The sequence below is a fragment of the Haematobia irritans genome, chromosome 5, assembly GCF_050003625.1.
Source record: "Haematobia irritans isolate KBUSLIRL chromosome 5, ASM5000362v1, whole genome shotgun sequence".
NCBI classification, from domain to species: domain Eukaryota; kingdom Metazoa; phylum Arthropoda; class Insecta; order Diptera; family Muscidae; genus Haematobia; species Haematobia irritans.
In genome coordinates this window covers 35,252,896-35,275,209 of record NC_134401.1, presented here as the reverse complement: position 1 = coordinate 35,275,209, position 22,314 = coordinate 35,252,896, and the positions used below count along the sequence as shown (strand labels likewise).

At 30.1% G+C, this 22,314-nt stretch overlaps 4 non-coding genes across 4 annotated transcripts; 1 reads left to right on the top strand and 3 right to left on the bottom strand.

The window, feature by feature from the left end:
- Positions 1–5,719: 5,719 nt before the first annotated feature.
- Positions 5,720–5,792, bottom strand: TRNAV-UAC (transfer RNA valine (anticodon UAC)). Its single transcript has one exon. It is a non-coding gene; the product is annotated as a tRNA-Val (tRNA).
- A 4,676-nt stretch (positions 5,793–10,468) lies between these two features.
- Positions 10,469–10,541, top strand: TRNAV-UAC (transfer RNA valine (anticodon UAC)). Its single transcript has one exon. It is a non-coding gene; the product is annotated as a tRNA-Val (tRNA).
- A 3,830-nt stretch (positions 10,542–14,371) lies between these two features.
- Positions 14,372–14,444, bottom strand: TRNAV-UAC (transfer RNA valine (anticodon UAC)). The gene has a single exon. It is a non-coding gene; the product is annotated as a tRNA-Val (tRNA).
- Positions 14,445–21,775: 7,331 nt separating this feature from the next.
- On the bottom strand, positions 21,776–21,848 carry TRNAV-UAC (transfer RNA valine (anticodon UAC)). The gene has a single exon. It is a non-coding gene; the product is annotated as a tRNA-Val (tRNA).
- Between the last annotated feature and the right edge of the window lie 466 nt (positions 21,849–22,314).

Genomic DNA, 22,314 nt, shown 5'->3' with positions numbered 1-22,314 from the left:
TTTTTTTCTGTTCAGTTCTGTCGAAACCCTCTCCATAGTTGAACTAACGCAAAATGCTGTGTGAATTCGAGACACGTTTTTTTTAAATTGCATAACGTAATAATTTAATATAGATGTTGTCAGCAAAGAATTTCTTACTTCCGTTGACTCCCCGAAGATTTTTTTAGCCCTTCTATATGTTCTGGAACAGAAAGCAGTAACTTTCTCATTCAAGGGTTCTGGTATAAAAAATAAAATTATTTAAAAAAGCATAGGTGATAAAATTAAATATTGGAAAGACTAATAAATACCCTAATCCAAAGAGCCAAAGACACGTTAGGAGTGTTTTCTTTTAGTTTGGGATACATCGTTCGATATCCAGAATATAGTGGCATTAGGTTTGTTTTCTCTTAGTATTGGATACCCAAGTAAATAAATTACAGTAAATGGCTATTGTGAATGAGGAAACGTCACTTTATCAAAATGCAATCTGGCTACACCAACGCGTTTACAAAAGTTCTGTATAGAATACCAGTACAATGATGTTCTGGATAACTTATACAAATGTTCAATCGAGTACTAAAACAGGGCCCACCGTTTTTGTATCCCGAACAGCTGATCAAATTAACTTTCCCAAGTATTGCCAAATTGTCAGAATGTCAAAGTGACTTTTCCTTGAATCCCAATAGAAGTTTATTGTGAATAGATCACAATGAAATAAACACAGAGAAGAGAGTTAAACAGGTATATTTTACCATATTCGCCAGAGCTACTTCTAGTCAGTACTGTTTTAAAAAATTTTATTTTGTTTTAGAGAAAATTTTACCAAAAATACTACCATAAAAAATATTATTTTGCTAAATTTTATTTATATAGAAAATTTTATTTCTATAGAAAATTTTGTCAACGTTTTATTTCTATAGCAAATTTTGTCAAAATTTTATTTCATAGAAAATTTGATCAAAATTTTATTTCTATAGAAAATTTTGCCGAATTTTATTTCTATAGAAAATTTTATTTCTATAGAAAATTTTGTCAAAATGTTATTTCTATAGAAAATTTTGCTAAAAATTGATTTCTATAGAAAATTTTGTCAAGATTTTATTTCTATAGAAAATTTTGTCAAAATTTTATTTCTACAGAAAATTTTGTCAAAATTGTATTTCTATAGAAAATTTTGTCGAAATTGTATTTCTATAGACAATTTTGTCACAATTTTATTACTATAGAAAAATTTGTCAATATTTTATTTCTATTTTTTTATTCTATAGAAAAATTTATTTTAAATTTTATTTCTATAGAAAATTTTGTCAAAATTTTATTTCTATAGAAAATTTTGTCAAAATTTTATTTCTATAGAAAATTTTGTCAAAATTTTATCTCTACAGAAAATTTTGTCAAAATTTTATTTCTAAAGCAAATTTTGTCAAAAATGTATTTCTATTTTATTTTATTCTATAGAAAATTTTATTTTAAATTTTATTTATATAGAAAATTTTGTCAAAATTTTATTTCTACCGAAAATTTTGTTATCGTTTTATTTCTATAGAAAATTTTGTCATCGTTTTATTTCTATAGAAAAATTTGTCAAAATTTTATTTCTATAGAAAATTTTGCCAAAATTTTATTTCTATAGAAAAGTTTTTCAAAATTTTATTTCTATAGAAAATTTTGTTAAAATTTTACTTCTATAGAAAATTTTGTCAACGTTTTATTTCTATAGAAAATTTTGTCAAAATTTTATTTCTATAGAAAATTTTGTCAAAATTTTATTTCTATAGAAAATTCTGTCAAAATTTTATTTCTATAGAAAATTTTGTCAAAATTTTATCTCTACAGAAAATTTTGTCAAAATTTTATTTCTAAAGCAAATTTTGTCAAAAATGTATTTCTATTTTATTTAATTCTATAGAAAATTTTATTTTAAATTTTATTTATATAGAAAATTTTGTCAAAATTTTATTTCTATCGAAAATTTTGTTATCGTTTTATTTCTATCGAAAATTTTGTCATCGTTTTATTTCTATAGAAAAATTTGTCAAAATTTTATTTCTATAGAAAATTTTGCCAAAATTTTATTTCTATAGAAAAGTTTTTCAAAATTTTATTTCTATAGAAAATTTTGTTAAAATTTTGCTTCTATAGAAAATTTTGTCAACGTTTTATTTCTATAGAAAATTTTGTCAAAATTTTATTTCTATAGAAAGTTTTGCCAAAATTTTGTCAAAATTTTAATTCTATAGAAAATTTTACAAAAATTTTATTTCTATAGAAAGTTTTGTCAAAATTTTATTTCTATAGAAAATTTGTCAATATTATATTTTTATAGAAAATTTTATCAAAATTTTATATTTTATTGTCAAAATTTTTTATGTCTATAGAAAATTTTGTCAATATTTTATTTCTATAGAAAATTTTGTCAAAATTTTGTTTCTATAAAAATTTTGTCAAAATTTTATTTCTATAGAAAATTTTGTCAAAATTTTATTTCTATAGAAAATTTTGTCAAAATTTTATTTCTATAGAAAATTTTGTCAACGTTTTATTTCTATAGAAAATTTTGTCAAAATTTTATTTCTATAGAAAAATTTACCAAAAATTTTACCAAAATTTTATTTCTATAGAAAAGTTTGTCAAAATTTTAATTCTATAGAAAATTTTACCAAAAATTTATTTCTATAGAAAATTTTGTCAATATCTTATATCTATAGAAAATTTTGTCAAAATTTTATTTCTATAAAAAATTTTGTCAAAATTTTATTTTAAATTTTATTTATAAACTTTTATTTCTATAGAAAATTTTGTCAAAATTTTATTTCCATAGAAAATTTTGTCAAAATTTTATTTCTATAGAAAATTTTGTCAAAATTTTATTTCTATACAAAATTTTTTCACAATTTTATATCTATAGAAAATTTTGTTAAAATTTCATTTCTATAGAAAATTTTATCAAAATTTCATTTCTATTGAAAATTTTGTCAAAATTTTATTTCTATAGAAAATTATTATCAAAATTTTATGTCTATAGAAATTTTTGTCAAAATTTTATTTCTATAGAAAAGTTTGTCAAAAATTTATTTCTATAGAAAATGTTTTAAAAAATTTATTTCTATAGAAAATTTTGTCAAAATTGTATTTCAATAGAAAATTTTATTTTAAATTTTATTTATAAACTTTTATTTCCATAGAAAATTTTGTCAAAATTTTATTTCTATAGAAAATTTGTCAAAATTTAATTTCTATACAAAATTTTTTCACAATTTTATATCTATAGAAAATTTTTTCACAATTTTATATATATAGAAAATTTTGTTAAAATTTCATTTCTATAGAAATTTTTTTCAAAAATTTCATTTCTATAGAAAATTTTGTCAAAATTTTATTTCTATTGAAAATGTTATTTCTATAGAAAAACTGTGGTTATAATTCAAATTGAGTTATCATCCATGTATCCAGATCGAGGAGCTCTGCGACTAGAGGTGGGTGCTATGTTTGGTTTCCGCGCCGAAAACTGGCTGGTTTATACGGTTTTTAATCAATGAAATTTGAAATATCAAATGTTTCCCCTGAATTTTTCCATCTATAATATCAATAAATTTTTGGCTCTAATTAAGTGTTTTGGGGGAGGGTAAGTTTGGCGTGGTCAGCGGAAAGGTGATTACAGATGGGATACATGTCAACTAGGCTGATAGATAGGAATTGAATCGGCTGCAATTGCCTGAGCATAATTGGGCCAAAACTACTGTAGTTTGCCGTAGGAAATCCTTTTCCGAGAATTTCTCCTTTCCATAGAGTATTGGAATCGCGATAGCACTCTTTGGATTCTGTTAACAAAAGAAAGTCCGAATTCCTGGTCAAAGGCCGATCACTTTGGAATCGCATTAGCCCACTTTGGAGAAAGTTTAACCCTCTAATGCCCAAGCCCGCCTTTAGACGGGCATCTTTTAATAAGAAAGCTTTTAGTAAAACAAACCTTAAGACAACAAAAATGGGCAAAATAAGAAGAAAACTTATTTGAAACTATTTAAGAGGCTTTGCAGCATATGCTGAATTTTACCGTATAAATTTTTCTTGCTTAGTTCTCTTGCTTTTGCGTCGTTAACATTGAAAATGTATTCAGCTGGCAAAAAAATTGGGGCATTAGAGGGTTAATTACCCCCCGTCAAAAGACTGTCCACTTATCGAGCCATGAAATCACAGAAGAAAGTCTTAAATCTCGTCATCCTTATCACTTTGAGTTCGCGATAACGAACAGGAGAAAGTCTGAAAACCCGGCCAAGCAACAAACAGGCAGTTCAATGTTATTCGGAACAATAAGCCCCTCACTTGGGTACCATATACGTAGTGCTCTTGGGTAAATTGGTGCCAGTTCTACCGCGTCGCTTATAACACATTGTGATGGCGTATGCAAATGACTTCAAAGGCGGTCGAATGTGACCCCGGGAATCTTGGGCTTGTCGGAATTGTTATGCCATCGACTCTAACATGCAACTGCCTGCGTACTTATGTTGTATATGTAGTGAATAGTGTGGCTTTTGTGGTGAATATCTTCGAATTTCTATCAGTGAAATGTTGAACAGATCACAGATATCATCAACAAGGGTGTCAAGGGAACTCCCTATTTCACTCCGCGAGCGAACTCCTTATTTCACTCCGCGAGGGAACTCCCTATTTCACTCTGCGGGCGTCAGTCCGCGATGTACGACTGACGCCCCCACTGATAATTAGCAGTACAACGTTTGGTTTCTCCCAGCAGGTACGTGTTTACGATATCTTCGATCAATCTGGCTGAATGCCTTTGATATGTAAAGAGCCACGTGGACATTGAGCAGTTCCGAAGATATCGCTCCAGCATGGGGAACTACCTGTTTCACTGTACGAGGGTATGACTCACAGATAATTAATAACCCAACGTTTGGTCCCTGTCGATAGGGATGAGATTTCGGCGTCTTCGAACAATCTTCCGTGGCTGACCGTATGGAATGCCTTCGATAGGTCAAGAAACACGAGGGCCGCCCTGTGAATCCTCTATTTTTAGGTGCACACCCACTCCAGTCAGCGTTTACACCTCACAAACCCCGGGATGCACCTCCTCTAACACAAAAAGGCGGACAAACCATTGCCGTCAAGACCTTCGAAGACCATCCAGTGACAGGGCTTGGACTGGTTGGGTCCTCTATGTTACACTTCACCTAAACCGAACGATGGTAAATCTGGTTTCGGTGAACTGAACAGTATCATGAGTCGGGGCTCTATTTCGCCTCGGATCAGAAGCAAACAGAGAAGTCTTCTTCCTCTAACACAAAAAGACTGATAACACAACAATACAATCGGGTAAATTAGAACTCGCCACCATGGGACATTCGATATGAGCCGACATAATAGGCCGACAAATTGGTTGTACAATTACTCTCATAACGAAAGTCATGGGATAATTAAGGGGAGCCGTAAACACAAAAAATTGTATGGACTCTTCTGTCAATCTGCCGCCGCTGAGTTTGTCGGGAAAATTGAGTGTCAGCAGCCGCCAACAATAATGGGTCGGTCCAGTAATATGAGGAGATTCTATAGGAAACCTGTGAATAGGACAATACCCACTTAATATCCCGATGATTGAGGCAGTACACAACACAATTCATCCTTTTTCTTCTTTTCAAATTTACGTGGATTCTCCCACTACTCCATCTTCAACCACCCGAAATTCCATCACGCAAAATAATTCGAACATTGGTTTCAAAAATGGTTCCATCCGGGATCGAACCGGAGACCTTCTGCGTGTAAAGCAGACGTGATAACCACTACACTATGGAACCGATTTAATTGAACATTTGTCAATAGCACCTCCAACAATCATCAAATGTCTCAAATTTTATTTATAAACCACACAACAGATGAAATATCATCCACCAGATAATGTTCTCTAAGCAAAATCTCATAGATATCCATCAAGAGATGAATAAAAATAGATTGCAATGTCCATCTTGTTGAGATTTCAATTAGCAGAATTCGACATGCTATAGATTTGCAGTTTGTGCCATGAGACTGTCACCATCAACATGCAACAAGATGTCATGTCAATGCATCCCAAATAGATTACATTGCAATGACTATGCAAGCATGTAGTCTGCTTAAGTATCTTCAAGATATCCATTCGGATAGATAGCTGATATGCATCATTGTTACAGAAGCTAAAATGCCATACGACTTAAGTACTTCAAATTAAAGTGAAGATATTGGGGTGTTTATTGAATTACAGGGAAGGAAAAAAAACCTAGTCACAATGGTGACGATTTATCTGGAGGGACCAAAGGGCCACAACGATTCTCAGACAAAGGCACATACATCGCTTCCATTGGGTCATCAAGGATGAAGTGCTCAAAGAGCTCGCGAGTTATTCAGGCTAATTATGAAACTGAATGTCCAAATCAAAACTCATATCGTGTTCTTCGCGGCGTGCAAAAATTTGACCAAATTGAGTCTGTAGAAGATGTGGGCACTCCAGATCATACTCGTGCAGTTCATACCGCACAAAAAAATATGGCTGATGTTCCCGATAATGTGGTTGAATTTATATATCAACTCCTCGTCGTGCCCAATAATAGAACGGTGAGGTGTCGTTGTTTGAAAAACTAAAGCCCCTTGAACATTTGAAACGGCGTCAATGATAGGAATGGTGGCATGATATCGCAATAGCGGATGAACAATTTTCAACAGTTGATAATCAAAAGGTAGAATTTCAACTTTTAGCCAAATCATGACCCCATAGTGATATCTGGAACCCCAATAAGTGTCTTATCGGGTCGTACATATGTGGCAACGACTGAGAGTTCTGTCTAGTTACAGCATACCATCTTGGCACATCCACCTTATCCAACCTTCTTATCAGCACTTGACTAATCTGGATAGCATACTCTGCCCAACGTTGTAGATTCAGCATCGGAGGGTTTGCATGTTAACATATGTCCATCTTCAGAATTAGGAGGGTGTTCACGTATCCACAGATCGGTTTCAGCTGTCCATCTTAAAGATCAATAGCAGGAGAGTTCCAGTTATCCAGAAGGAGGGTTTTAAGGAGGATTTCAGGCTTCATAGCCTAGCCGATATGTCCATATTCGGGATCATAACGGTTTTCAGCTATCCAGGAAGGAGTTTCAGGTGTCCATCTTCAGGTATCTAGGAGAAGGGATTCACATATCCAGGATAAGAGGGCGGTTACAGGTATTTATATGTGGCCTCATGGCCTGGCCGATCCCCTTGCCCATCTACACGATCAGAAGGGTATTCAGGAATCAAGGAAGTGTTTTCAGAAGTCCATCTTCGGGATCAAGAGGAAAGTTTCAGGTATCCAGGATAAGGAAGGCTTTCAGATATTTCGGGATGGCCTCAGGGTCATCCAGATCGAGGAGCTCTGCGACTAAAGATGGGTGCTATGTTTGGTTTCCGCGCCGAAAATTAAAGATATCAAATGTTTCCCCCGATTTTTTCATCTATAATATAAAAAATTGGGGTTCTAATTTAGTATTTTGGGGATAGAGTAAGTTTGGCTTGGTCAGCGAAAAGGTGATTACAGATATTCGCGATCATAAAGCTATGCAGGAAGGAGTTTCAGGTGCCCATTTTTAGGATCAAGAGGAGAGTTTCACATATCCAGGGTAAGAGGGCGGTTACAGGTGTCTATACGTGGCCTGGCCGATCCTCTTGCCCATCTACACGAAGGGAATTTAGGAATACAGGAAGTGTTTTCAGAAGTCCATCTTCGGGATCAGGAGCAGAGTTTCAGGTATGCAGGATAAGGACGAGTTTCAGGTATTTCCATCTCCTTCCTGGATATATGGACACCTGAAGTCCATCTTCGCGATCAGGAGGAGAGTTTCAGGTTTCCAGGATAAGGTATCTTTGGGTTGCCTCATGGTCCAGTCAATATCAGAAGGATCAAAAGGGTTTTAAAATACCCGTCTTCAGGTTCTGGAGAAGAGTTCCACGATGAAGGTTTCAGCTATCCAGGATTAGGAAGCATTTCAAGTATCTCTATGTGCTCACGTAGTCTGGGCGATATACCCATATTCATGAACAGAAGGGGTTTCAGGTATGTAGGAAGGGCATGGGGGAATCCATCTTCTGGACCAGAAGGAGAGTTGCAGGTATCCTCGATAATAATAAATTTCAGGTATCTCTAGCCGATATGATTCTTTGAAGATGCCGAACTTTCATTCGGTCGTAGATCACTTTGGCCATCTTAAACAATTCCTTGGGCCGTTTGTCGAGGAGTTTCCCTACTTAGCCGATAACGTCCTTGGCTTTTGATATTTTTTAAACCCTTGCAAAAGGAGAAGATTGAGCTTCCAAATTTACAGCCTTTATTCACGAATCAAGGAAGTGTTTTCAGAAGTCTATCTTCGGGATCAAGAGGAAAGTTTCAGGTATCCAAGATAAGGAAGGCTTTCATATTTCGGGATGGCCTCATGGTCATCCAGATCGAGGAGCTCTGCGACTAAAGATCGGTGCTATCTTTGGTTTCCGCGCCAAAAATTATCAAATGTTTCCCCTGAATTTTTCATCTATAATATGAAAAAATTGGGGTTCTAATTTAGTATTTTGGGGAGAGGGTAAGTTTGGCTTGGTCAGCGAAAAGATGATTACAGATATTCGCGATCATAAAGCTATTCAGGAAGGAGTTTCAGGTGTCCATCTTTAGGATCAAGAGGAGAGTTTCACATATCCAGGGTAAGAGGGCGGTTACAGGTGTCTATACGTGGCCTCATGGCCTGGCCGATCCTCTTGCCCATCTACACGAAGGGAATTTAGGAATACAGGAAGTGTTTTCAGAAGTCCATCTTCGGGATCAGGAGGAGAGTTTCAGGTATCCAGGATAAAGACGGATTTCAGGTATGTATTTCTGGATGGCCTCATGGTCTGGCCGATATGTCCATCTCCGGGATCAGAAGGGGTTTCAGGTATTCTGAAAAGTGGGTTTAGATGTCCATCTTCAGGATCAGGAGGAGAGTTTCAGCTATCGAGGAGGAGATCATTCGGGATCATAAAGGTTTTTAGATACCCTTCCTGGATATATGGACACCTGAAGTCCATCTTCGCGATCAGGAGGAGAGTTTCAGGTACCCAGGATAAGGTATTTTTGGGTGGCCTCATGGTCTGCCGATATCAGAAGGATCAAAAGGGATTTAAAATACCCGTCTTCAGGTTCTGGAGAAGAGTTCCACGATGAGGGTTTCAGGTATCCAGGATTAGGAAGCATTTCAAGTATCTCTATGTGCTCACGTAGTCTGGGCGATATACCCATATTCATGAACAGAAGGGGTTTCAGGTATGTAGGAAGGGCATGTGGGTGTCCATCTTCTGGACCAGAAGGAGAGTTGCAGGTATCCTCGATAATGATAAATTTCAGGTATCTCTATGTGGCGTAAGGGCCTAGCCGATATGATTCTTTGAAGATGCCGAACTTTCATTCGGTCGTAGATCCCTTTGGCCGTCTTAAATAAGTCCTTGGGCCGTTTGTCGAGGAGTTTCCCTACTTAGCCGATAACGTCCTCGGCTTTTCGATATTTTTTAAACTTGTTCATAAGGAGAAGATCGAGTTTATAATTTTACAGGCTTTTTTGCCAGTTGGGTTGCGCCATTAAATTCCAAAAGTTTTACATTTTTGTGCCACATCTTGCCAAAGTTGTGCCACTTTTTACTTAAACCCTTTACAATGCTATAATTTTTATAAATTGTGATTCTCAATTCCATTTAAATTACGAATGTGATCGATTCTTAACAAATAATCGAGTTTACATACCAAATAATACGACCATGTTCCCTCTGATATTATAGTGCATTCACGCCAACATATGTAATGCCTGAAAATATGCAAATGTTTAAATGCAGAGATTCTAAATAACTAATTTGAGGAAATATCCTGAATGTTCAATTTCGGCGAAAAGTTCTTACGCAATTAAGATAAATTCTGATGGCGGAAGAGTGACACTTTTTGTGCCACTATCTTATAGTAAGAGTGCCACTTTTTGTTATGAATAACAATTTTTGTGACAAATCTTAGAAATCCTCTACGGAGAAGGCTATTCTTGAGTGCAGTTATTATATAGAATGTGATATTCCATAGTGAGCGAAAGTTTTCTCCAAGAGTGAACCTCAGTAATGGTATTGCTTCGTAAGCACATTGTCGAGAAATCAATGCCATCCGTGAGTCAGCATGTGCTATTTCTTTATCTCTCACTATGATATGGTATTCATTCCACCCTAATAAATGAAAATGTTATCTGATTTTAAATGCTCTTCTAAATTCTATACCATATCAAATGCAAATGCAAAAATATTCGCCATGCTGTTTTCTTTTTAGCAGATTGCAGGTGGTTCTATTTCAGGGCATTGAATGAAGATGATATTACATCCGCACTTTAATATAGAAATAGAAGGATTTCTATTGCAATAAGATTTTTATGAAGAATATCGACAACAGTCAATTTAAATCGGTTCCATAGTGTAGTGGTTATCACGTCTGCTTTACACGCAGAAGGTCTCCGGTTCGATCCCGGATGGAACCATTTTTGAAACCAATGTTCGAATTATTTTGTACATGGGATTTCTTAACAAGGGAACTTAGTTCAAAGTGAAATAGGATAACATACTTTAGAATAGCAGATATCAGCATAATGTTTATCCCATTTGCTGAAATTAAAAAACAAAAAGTATTTTAGGTCCATAAAGTTGGTCACTCTTATTCAACCTTAGCTCCATGTTGACTGTATAAGAATAGAACCCTGACACGAAACGTCAAGTTTTTAGCTATTTCATTTCAAAAAAACAAAATTTTTTATGGAAATAAAATTTAGACAAAATTTTCTATAGAAATAAAATTTTGACAAAATTTTTTTATAGGAATAAAATTTTAAAAAAATGTTTTATAGAAATACAATTATGACAAAATTTTCTATAGAAATAAAATTTTGACAAAATTTTCTATAGATATACAATTTGGCCGAAATTTTCTATAGAAATAAAACGTTGACAAAATTTTGTATAGAAATAACATTTTGACAAAAAATTTTTATAGAAATAAAATTTTGATATAATTGCCAAAATTTCGAATAGAAATAAAATTTTGACAAAATTTTCAATGGAAATAAAATTAAGGCAAAATTTTCTATAGAAATAAAATTTTGACAAAATTTTCTATGGAACTAAAATTTTGACAAAATTTTCTATAGAAATAAAATTTTGACAAAATTTTCTATAGAAATAAAATTTTGACAAAATTTTGTATAGAATTAAAATTTTGACAAAATTTTGTATAGAAATAAAATTTTGACAAATTTTTTATACAAATTAAATATTGACAAAACTTCTGTAGGAATAAAATGTTCAGTAAATTATCTATACAAATTAAATTTTGACTAAATTTTCTATAGAAATAAAATTTTATATAGAAGTTTGTCAAAAAATTTTCTATAGAAATGACATTTTGCCAAAATTTCCCATAGCAAAAAAAAAAACAAGTTTATACGGCCGTAAGTTCGGCCAGGCCGAAGCTTATGTACCCTCCATCATGGATTGCGTAGAAACTTCTTCTAAACACTGCCACCCACAATCGAATTACTTAAGTTGCGGTAACGCTTGCCGATGGCAAGGTATCTTAAAACCTCCTAACACCATCTTCTAAATTGTATGTAAGTCCATACGTGGTATATATTAAATCAAAAAAGATCGATCCAATACGTATATAATTCAGTTTAACAAAGTAGACATCAAATTTTAACAAAATTTTCTACAGAAATAAAATTTTCACAAAATTTTCTATAGAAATAAAAATTTTCACAAAATTTTCTATAGAAAGAAAATTTTGACAAAAATGCCTACAGAAATAAAATTTTAACAAAATTTTCTATAGAAATAAACTTTTGACAAAATTTTCTATAGAAATAAAATCTTGGTAGATTATTTTTGGCTCGAGTGGCAACCATGATTATGAACCGAATAAAATTTGAACAAAATTTTCTATAGAAATAACATTTTGACAATGATGAACATTTTATTATGAACCGAATAAAATTTTAACAAAATTTTCTCTAGAAATAAAATTTTGACAAAATTTTCTATATAAATAAAATTTTGGTAGAATATTTTTGGCTCTAGTGGCAACCATGATTATGAACCGATATGGACCAATTTTTGTGTGATTGGACCAATTTTGGTATGGTTGTAACGACCATATACTAACACCACGTTCCTAATTTGAACCGGATCGGATGAATTTTGCTCCTCCAAGAGGCTCCGGAGGTCAAATCTGGAGAACGTTTTATATGGGGGCTATATATAATTCAGGACCGATATGGACCAATTTTTGCATGGTTGTTAGCGACCATATACCAACACCATGTACCAAATTTCAGCCGGATCGGATGAAATATACTTCTCTTAGAGGCTCCACAAACCAAATCTGCGGATCGGTTTATATGGGGGCTATATATAATTATAGACCGATGTGGACCAATTTTTGCATGATTGTTAGATACCATATACCAACACCATATACCAATTTTCAGCCGGATCGGATGAAATATGCTTCTGTTAGGGGCTCCACAAGCCAAATCTGAGGGTCCCTTTATATGGGGGCTATACGTAAAAGTGGACCGATATGGTCCATTTTCAATACCAGCCGACCTACATCGATAACAACTACTTTGGCCAAGTTTCAAGTCGATAGCTTGTTTCGTTCGGAAGTTAGCGTGATTTCAACAGACGGACGGACGGACATGCTTAGATCGACTCAGAATTTCACCACGACCCAGAATATATATACTTTATGGGGTCTTAGAGCAATATTTCGATGTGTTACAAACGGAGTGACAAAGTTAATATACCCCCATCCTATGATGGAGGGTATAAAAATTGGCAAATTTTTCTATACAAATAAAATCTTGACAAAATTTTCTATAGAAATAAAATTTTGACAAAATTTTGTAAAGAAATAAAATTTTGACAAAATTTTTTTATAGAAATAAAATTTTGACAAAATTTTCTATAGAAATAAAATTTTGACAAAATTTTCTATAGAAATAAAATTTTGACAAAATTTGTAAAGAAATAAAATTTTGATAAAATTTTCTATAGAAATAAAATTTTGACAAAATTTTTTATAGAAATAAAATTTTGACAAAATTTTTTATAGAAATAAAATTTTGACAAAATTTTTTATAGAAATAAAATTTTGACAAAAATTTCTATAGAAATAAAATTTTTATAAAATTGCCAAAATTTCCAATAGAAATAAAATTTTTCTATAGGTATAAAATTTGGACAACATTTGCTATAGAAATAAAATTGTGACAAAAAAATTCTATAGAAATAACATTTTAACAATATTTTCTATAGAAATAAAATTATGACAAAATTTTTTATAGAAATAAAATTATGACAAATTTTTTATAGAAATAAAATGTTGACAACATTTTCTATAGAAATACAATTTTGACAAAATATTCTATAGAAATAAAATTTTGACAAAATTTTGTATAGAAATAAAAGTTTAACAAAAAATTTTCTATAGAAATGAAATTTTGCCAAAATTTCCCATAGAAATACAATTTTGACAAAATTTTCTATAGAAATAAAATTATGACAAATTTTCACAAAATTTTCTAGAGAAATAAAGTTTTGACAAATTTTTTATACAAATTAAATATTGACAAAACTTTCTATAGGAATAAAGTGTTCAACAAATTATCTATAGAAATAAAATTTTGACAAAATTTTCTATAGAAATAAAATTTTGACAAAATTTTCTATAGAAATAAAATTTTGACAAAATTTTCTATAGAATTAAAATTTTGACAACATTTTCTATAGAAATAAAATTTTGACAAAATTTTCTATAGAAATAAAATTTTGACAAAATTTTCTATAGAAATAAAATTTTTACAAAATTTTCTATAGAAATAAAATTTTCACAAAATTTTCTATAGAAATAAAAGTTTGACAAAATTTTCTATAGAAATAATATTTTGACAAAATTTTCTATAGAAATAATATTTTGACAAAATTTTCTATAGAAATGAAATTTTGCCAAAATTTTCCATAGAAATAAAATTTTGACAAATTTTTCTACAGAAATAAAATTTTGGGAAAATTACCCTTAAAAATTTTTCAACTTTAACAGAAATATACATCAGCTGGCATCAAATCATTGCTGTTTTTTATCTTCAATACGAAAGAAATAATAAACGACTGCATATTTCTCAATTAGATGATTGAGTAGTTCTGCTAAGATGGGCATCGGACGATAAGCTATATAATGGCCAACTACAATGATTACTGCAATTGACCACCTTATATATCTGATCTCTATAGAAAATAATTCGAACACTGGTTTCAAAAGTGGTTCCATCCGGGATCGAACCGGAGACCTTCTGCGTGTAAAGCAGACGTGATAACCGCTACACTATGGAACCGATATGCTCCAGTGAAAATCTAGCTATTAAGTTTCTCAAATGCGTGGGTGATTGTTTCACAAAATCCATACACAACAAAAGAATCTTTTCTTATGGAAATAGAATAGAAAATTATCTAAGATAATTTCTAAAAATAGAAACCCTCTTGGCATACAGTGGGTGAGAAGTTTATCCGATGTTCACACCAAAACAATCAATTGTCTTACACCAAAATATAGTGGGGGACTGGAACAGTGATGCTTGACTGTATTCACATATAGAAGCCGAACGATCGGTTAGAACTAAGTTTTTTTTATATTTAAAAATTTTTTAAATTTAAGGATTCGCAGAAGAATTTTGAACAATACCCATTACTTTCCCATTCCTATTTTAAATTGATTTATCATCATCACCATGAGCCATAAGCCACGTAACACAGTTTTCCAAAGAAATCTCCAAACAAAAAAAAAAATCAAATGATACCAAAAAAAATATATATGGTCAAGTTAAAGTAACGCATCGAATTCGATTATTTCATCGAATGAAAACAAATCCAAAGGATCATGGGGATAACTCTAACTTAAAGCGTAAGTGTCTTTGGGCTCTCGTGTAGCATAGCAAATTGACAAAACAAATGGAACTGTCCGAATTTTGTAATCGTAATATCTTTTGACAAAATCAAAAAACTTCATCTAACAAGAGAACTTACATTCGTGAAACTCATACCATTCCAAGGACTTTAGCTACCCAGCACCTTACATTATTCTTAGATTTTCGATTTTTTTTATTAAAAAACTTTTCAAATACCTGACCCCCAGTGGCAATATCTGATGACTAGAGGGAAGGGTAGGCAGGGGTAGTATATAGAGTAGTTCCTCTCATGTTCCGGATAACAATGGATTACTTGACAAAGCTTTCAATTACATTAGAACATCTCAATGAAAATGAATGCCATCAATTGAAATTCAATGCGCGTTGCCACCACCATCCATCCTCCATCAAGAATTTTCCATCTTAGTAGGCATTGAGGTGGCTGGTAAAAGGACATTCTTCAATGACTAGTATTTAGTTTAGCTTTGAATGGTTGTTGTGACCGAGCGACCAACAATTCCATAGAATGGCCTTTCTTTTGTTGTATTTTTAGTCCTCAATAGAAGGCAGGAAGATAATTGTTGTCTCAAAAATTCATACATTCACTTATTGTTCATTTCGGCCAGTGAGTCTACTACATTGGTTGTCATGTTATTGCAACCTATGGGAGGCTGGTGCTTTTAACTCGAAATTATATTCTTCCCGTCTATATCTTGAAATTGGAGGCAATCAGAATTCGTCATGGAGTTTGTAACTCCACATCTATTGGTGTAAATCCACAGGTTGGTTCAACAGAAGAGAAAAATTTTCAATAGGAATAAAATTTATACAAAATTTTCTGTAGAAATACAATTTTGACAAAATTTTCTATAGAAATAAAATTTTAACAAAATCTTCTACATAAATAAAATTTTGACAACATTTTTTACAGGAATAACATTTTGACAAAAAATTTTCTATAGGTATGAAAGTTTGCCAAAATTTCCCATAGAAATGAAATTTTGCCAAAATTTCCCTTAGAAATAAAATCTTGACAAATTTTTCTATAGAAATAAAATTTTCACAAAATTTTCTATAGAAATAGAATTTTGACAAAATATTCCATAGAAATAAAATTTTCACAAAATTTTCTATGGAAATAAAATTTTGTCAAAATTTTCAATAGAAATAAAATTTTAACCAAATTTTCTACAGAAATAAAATTTTGACAAAATTTTCGATAAAAATAAAATTTTGAGATAATTTTCGGTGGAGATAAAATTTTGACAAAATTTTCTGTAAAAATAAAATTTTGACATAATTTTCTACAAAAGCAAAAATTTGGACAAATTTTTCTATCGAAATAATATTTTGACAAAATTTTCACAATATTTTATATAGAAATAAAATTTTGACAAAATCTTCTATACAAATAAAATTTGGCAAAATTTTCTATAGAAATAAATTTTCGACAAAATTTTCTATAGGAAAAATTTTTTGACAAAATGTTCTATAGGAATAAAGTTCAGACAAACTTTGCTATAGAAATAAAATTTTGAGAAAATTTCCTATACAAATAAAATTTTGACAAAAATTTTAACATAATTTTGTATAGAAATAACATTTTGACAAAATATCCTTTAGAAATAAAATTTGGACAACATTTTCTATCGAAATACAATTTTTACCAAATTTTCTATTGAAATAAAATTTTGACAAAATTTTCTAAAGAAATAAAATTTTTACATAATTTTCTGTGGAAAAAAAATTGACATAATTTTCTGTGGAAAAACAAATTAACAAAATTTTCTATAGAAATAAAATTTTTACTAAATTTTCTATAGAAATAAAATTTCTAACAAAATTTTTAGAAAATTTTCTATAGAAATAAAATTTTGACATAATTTTCTCTAAAATTTTGACAAAATTTTCTATGAAAATATAATTTTCTATAGAAATAAAATTTCGAGAACATTTTCTATAGAAATACAATTTTGACAAAATATTCTATATAGATAAAATTTTGACAAAATATTTTATGGGAATAAAATTTTATCATAATTTTCTATAGAAATAAAATTTTGATAAAATTTTCTATAGAAATAAAATTTTGACAAAATTTTCTACAGAAATAAAATTTTGATAAAATTTTCTATAGAAATAAAATTTTGACAAAATTTTCTATAGAAATAAAATTTTGTATAAAAATAAACTTTTGACAAAATTTTCTATAGAAATAATATGTTGACATAATTTTCTATAGAAATAAGATTTTCACAAAATTTCCGTTAGAAATAAAATAAAGAAAAAAATTTTCTATAGAAATAAAATTTTGATAACATTTTCTATAGAAATAAAATTTTGACAAAATATTCTATAGAAATAAAATTTTGACAAAATTTTGTATAAAAATAAACTTTTGACATAATTTTCTGTGGATATAAAATTTTGACAAAATTTTCTATAAAAATAAAATGTTGACATAATTTTCTATAGAGATAACATTTTCACAAAATTTCCGTTAGGAATAAAATTTAAACAAAATTTCCTTTAGAAATAAAATTTAAACAAAATTTCCTTTAGAAATACAATTTGGACAAAATTTTCTATAAAAATACAATTTGGACAAAATTTTCTATAGAAATAAAGTTTTTACAAAATTGTCTATAGAAATAAAATTTTAACAAAAGTTTGGACAAAACTTTCTATAAAAATACAATTTTGACAAAATTTTCTATAGAAATAAATTTTTTACAAAATTTTCTATAAAAATACAATTTTGACAAAATTTTCTATAGAAATAAAATTTTGACATAATTTTCTGTGGAACAAAAATTGACATAATTTTCTGTGGAAATAAAATTTCTAACAAAATTTGAACAAAATATTATGTAGAAATGAAATTTTGACATTATTTTCTCTAAAATGTTGACAAAATTTTCTATGAAAGTATAATTTTCTATAGAAATAAAATTTCGATAAAATTTTCTATAGAAATACAATTTTGACAAAATTATCGATAGATACAAAATTTTGACAAATTTTCTATAGAAATAAAATTTTGTCAAAATGTTGTATATAGATAAAATTTTGACAAATTTTTTTATAGGAATAAAACTTTATCATAATTTTCTATAGAAATAAAATTTTGATACAATTGCTATAGAAATAAAATTTTGATCAAATTTTCTATAGAAACAAAATTTTCTATAGAAATAAAATTTTGATAAAATTTTCTATAGAAATAAAATTTTGACAAAATTTTGTACAAAAATAAACTTTTGACAAAATTTTCTATAGAAATAATATGTTGACATAATTTTCTGTGGATATAAAATTTTGACAAAATTTTCTATAAAAATAAAATGTTGACTAATTTTCTATAGAAATAACATTTTCACAAAATTTCCGTTAGAAATAAAATTTAAACAAAATTTCCTTTAGAAATAAAATTTTGACAAAATTATCGACAGAAATAAAATTTTTGCATAATTTTCTGTGGAAAAAAATTTGATAAAATTCTCTATAGAAATAAAATTTTGACTAAATTTTCTATAGAAATAAAATTTCGAACAAAATTTAACAAAATATTCCATAGAAATAAAAGTTTTACATTATTTTCTATGAAAATATAACTTTCTATAGAAATAAAATTTCGGCAAAGTTTTCTATAGATATACAATTTTGATAGAATTATCAATAGAATAAAAATTTTGACAAAATTTTCTTTTGAAATAAAATTTTCTATAGAAATAAAATTTTGACAAAATGTTCGATAGAAATAAAATTTTGACAAAATTATCGATAGAAACAAAATTTTTATAAAATTTTCTATAGAAATATAATTTTGACAAGTTTTTCTATAAAAAAAATTGACAAAATTTTCTATAGAAATAATACACATGAGATGTAACTTCGATTTCGGTATATGAAATACCTTACAATTAATACCCCAGAATATCTTTCAATATTAGGGTATCTGAAATTCTTTCCTTATCCATCTCTTTGCTTGTTGCCTATTTATTGTACTCATCTCTGCAGTCGAGGATTACGTTTCGATAGAAAAACATAATGCTGGTCACCGATAATTATACAAAGTCTACTTACAATGGCATCAATGGTAGCTGGTGATGATATCGAGACGAGTGTCGATGACAATTCCTGGAGTTGATAATGATGACTTGGTCGATAGGTACATAGAAATTTTCCTATTGGTATCCTTGGCCTGTGTATAATGAATGAGTTGGCTTAAATGACAACTAAATGTTGTCATTGTTCTTGGTTTAATTAAAGAAGTTCTCTTGGCAAATACTTTGACATTAGACAACAGCTCATGAAATGGACAACATTTTTGTCTAAAGGAAATTCTTTGAATTTCTAAGAAACAACAAAAATGTCTACTATTCGAGCATGTAATTTAAAGAAAAATAATTTCCCTATTGGCGTATTGTTCTACCATAAATAGGAATAGATTTCATGCGGATCGGATGAAATTTGCTCTGTCATGGGATCTGGAAGTTATATCTACGTATCGGTTTATATGGAGGCTATATATAATTATGAATCGATATGGACCAATTTGTGCAAGGTTATTGGAGGCGATATACTAACGTCACGTACCAAATTTCAACCGCATCGGATGGAGATGACTCCTCCAACAGGCTCCGGAAGTTATGTGTGGTGATCGGTTTTTATGGGGTCTTACCTTAAAAGTGGTCCTAAAAACAACTTATTATAAACTTATAAAGACGAGTCATTTTTTCGTCGCGGTATCCGCTGCAGGAAGAAGGGAAAACTTAGTGGCGTGCATTAAGCCAGCATTAAGGAGCTATTTTTACTGGGAAACCATAAAAGGCCAGTTGCTGGCCCCACGTTGTAATTGGAATCTGTTTTCGTTGAGAAAAAACATCCCCAGAACTGAGCAAATTTGGCTTGCGAGGCCTCTAAGAGAAGCAAATTTCATCCGATCCGGCTGAAATTTAGTACATGGTGTTAATATATGGTCTCTAACAACCATGCAAAAATTCGTGCACATCGGTCCATAATTATATATAGCTCCCATATAAACCGATCCCCCGATTTGGCTTGCGGAGCCTCTAAGAGAAGCAAATTTCATCCGATCCGCCTGAAATTTGGTACATGGTGTTAGTATATGGTCTCTAACAACCATGCAAAAATTGGTCCGATCAAAAATAAACCGATCACCAGATTTGACTCCGGAGCCTCTTGGAAGACCAAAATTTATCTGATTCAGTTGAAATTTGGTACGTGATGTTAATATATGGCCTCAAACACCCATGCAAAAATTGGTCGATATCGGTCCATAATTATATGTATGCCCCATATAAACCGATCCCCAGATTTGACCTGCGGAGCACTTTGGAAGAGCAAAATTCTTCCCATTCGGTTGAAATTTGGTACGTGATGTTAGTATAGGGTATCCAACAACCATGCAGTAATTGGTTCCTATCAGTCCATAATAATATATAGCTCCCATATAAACCGATCCCCAGATTTGACCTCCGGTGCCTTTTGGAGAAGCAAAATTCATCCGATCTGGTTGAAATTTGGTACGTGGTGGTAGTATATGATATTTAACAACCATGTGAGTTGAAATTTGTGGATGACAGTCTTTCGTAGAAGTTTCTACGCAATCCATGGTGGAGGGTACATAAGATTCGGTCTGGCCGAACTTACGGCCGTATATACTTCCCAGCAAAAAAATTTGGAAGTTCTTCCAAAGGCACAACTTTAAAAGCACTTCGGAAATATGCACTCCCAATGATGTTCTTTATTTTAATTCCCCAGGAAGTTCTTTTAATTCAATTTTTTTAAACTTGGTTTTTTCATACTTTTAATGGGTAATTTTAACTTTTTTGTTTCAAATAGATTAAAAACAGAGTAAGAATTCATAAAATGGTACAAATCATTTAAATTTTGTCGAAAAAAATGTTAAATCCCATCTGAAAAAATTGTGATTTTTTGAAAATATTTGAGTTCAAACGTTTCCGACAAGCGTTAGAATCCATTAAAAATTATAAAAAAATATAAAAATTATTTTATTATAAAAATTTGACAAAATATCACAGAATTTTCTAATTTACATCCAAAACATTGAATTCGGATCACACCTAAAGAAGTGATGCAAATTCAGTGCAACGGCTATTGAAATGGAGGACTTCCGTCCTATGACAAGCCCATGTTAAATTCATCGCTTCTGCGTCAATTTTGCACCACTTCCGGATCCAAAAAGAACATTTTCATTACTTTTTTGGCGACGCTTTTTTTGCTGGGTTGTTTTAGTTAATTAACGTACACAAAAAAAAATTAAATTCAAAACAAAATATCTCTATAATGAACTAAAAACGAGTTAAATTGGCTTTAGAGAGTGCAATATTTCTTCGAGTGCAGTATAAAGCATGTTTTGTTCTTTAAATTATTTTTTCATTTATTTCATTTTATTTTACTTTACTTTATTTCATTTTATTTTACTTTACTTTATTTTATTTTATTTTACTTTATTTTATTTTATTTTATTTTATTTTATTTTATTTTATTTTATTTTATTTTATTTTATTTTATTTTATTTTACTTTATTTTATTTTATATTATTTTATTTTATTTTATTTTACTTTATTTTATTTTATTTTATTTTATTTTATTTTATTTTATTTTATTTTATTTTATTTTATTTCATTTCATTTAATGAAGAAAATATGTTATTGTCGACTACAAAAACTTGTTAGTTGGTGACAACTTTTGTTTGCAAAAACCATATCACATGGTTCCATCCGGGATCGAACCGGAGACCTTCTGCGTGTAAAGCAGACGTGATAACCGCTACACTATGGAACCACATGTTTAAGCCCGAGTGGAATCTCTAATTAGAAATATGACAGCAAGGTACAAATTAGCAATGTAAGCTAATATGACTTTCGATGGGTTATGTTACACACACAAAAAAAAATTGTCTTCAATTAATTGATCCAATTAATTTTTAATTGAAATGTCTTCCATCACAGAAATGATAGTAACACTTAAAAAATTATTTGATCTAATTAAAAAAATTAATTGCTACTATTAGTCTTTGTGATTGATTTTTGTTTCATTAAAAATTATGTTGAATCAGTTAAATTTTGAATTGAATATTTTTTAAAGCTCAATTAAGACTTCAATTGGATAAATTTTCGTGAAATTTTTTTCTGTGTAGACTTTGGTCGATCAACAAACTTAAGCTTCTTAATTAATTCGTCTTTTTGCTAGATAATATTATAACAATGTAAAATATTATATTTTAGTGTTAATAATAAGTTATAATTAT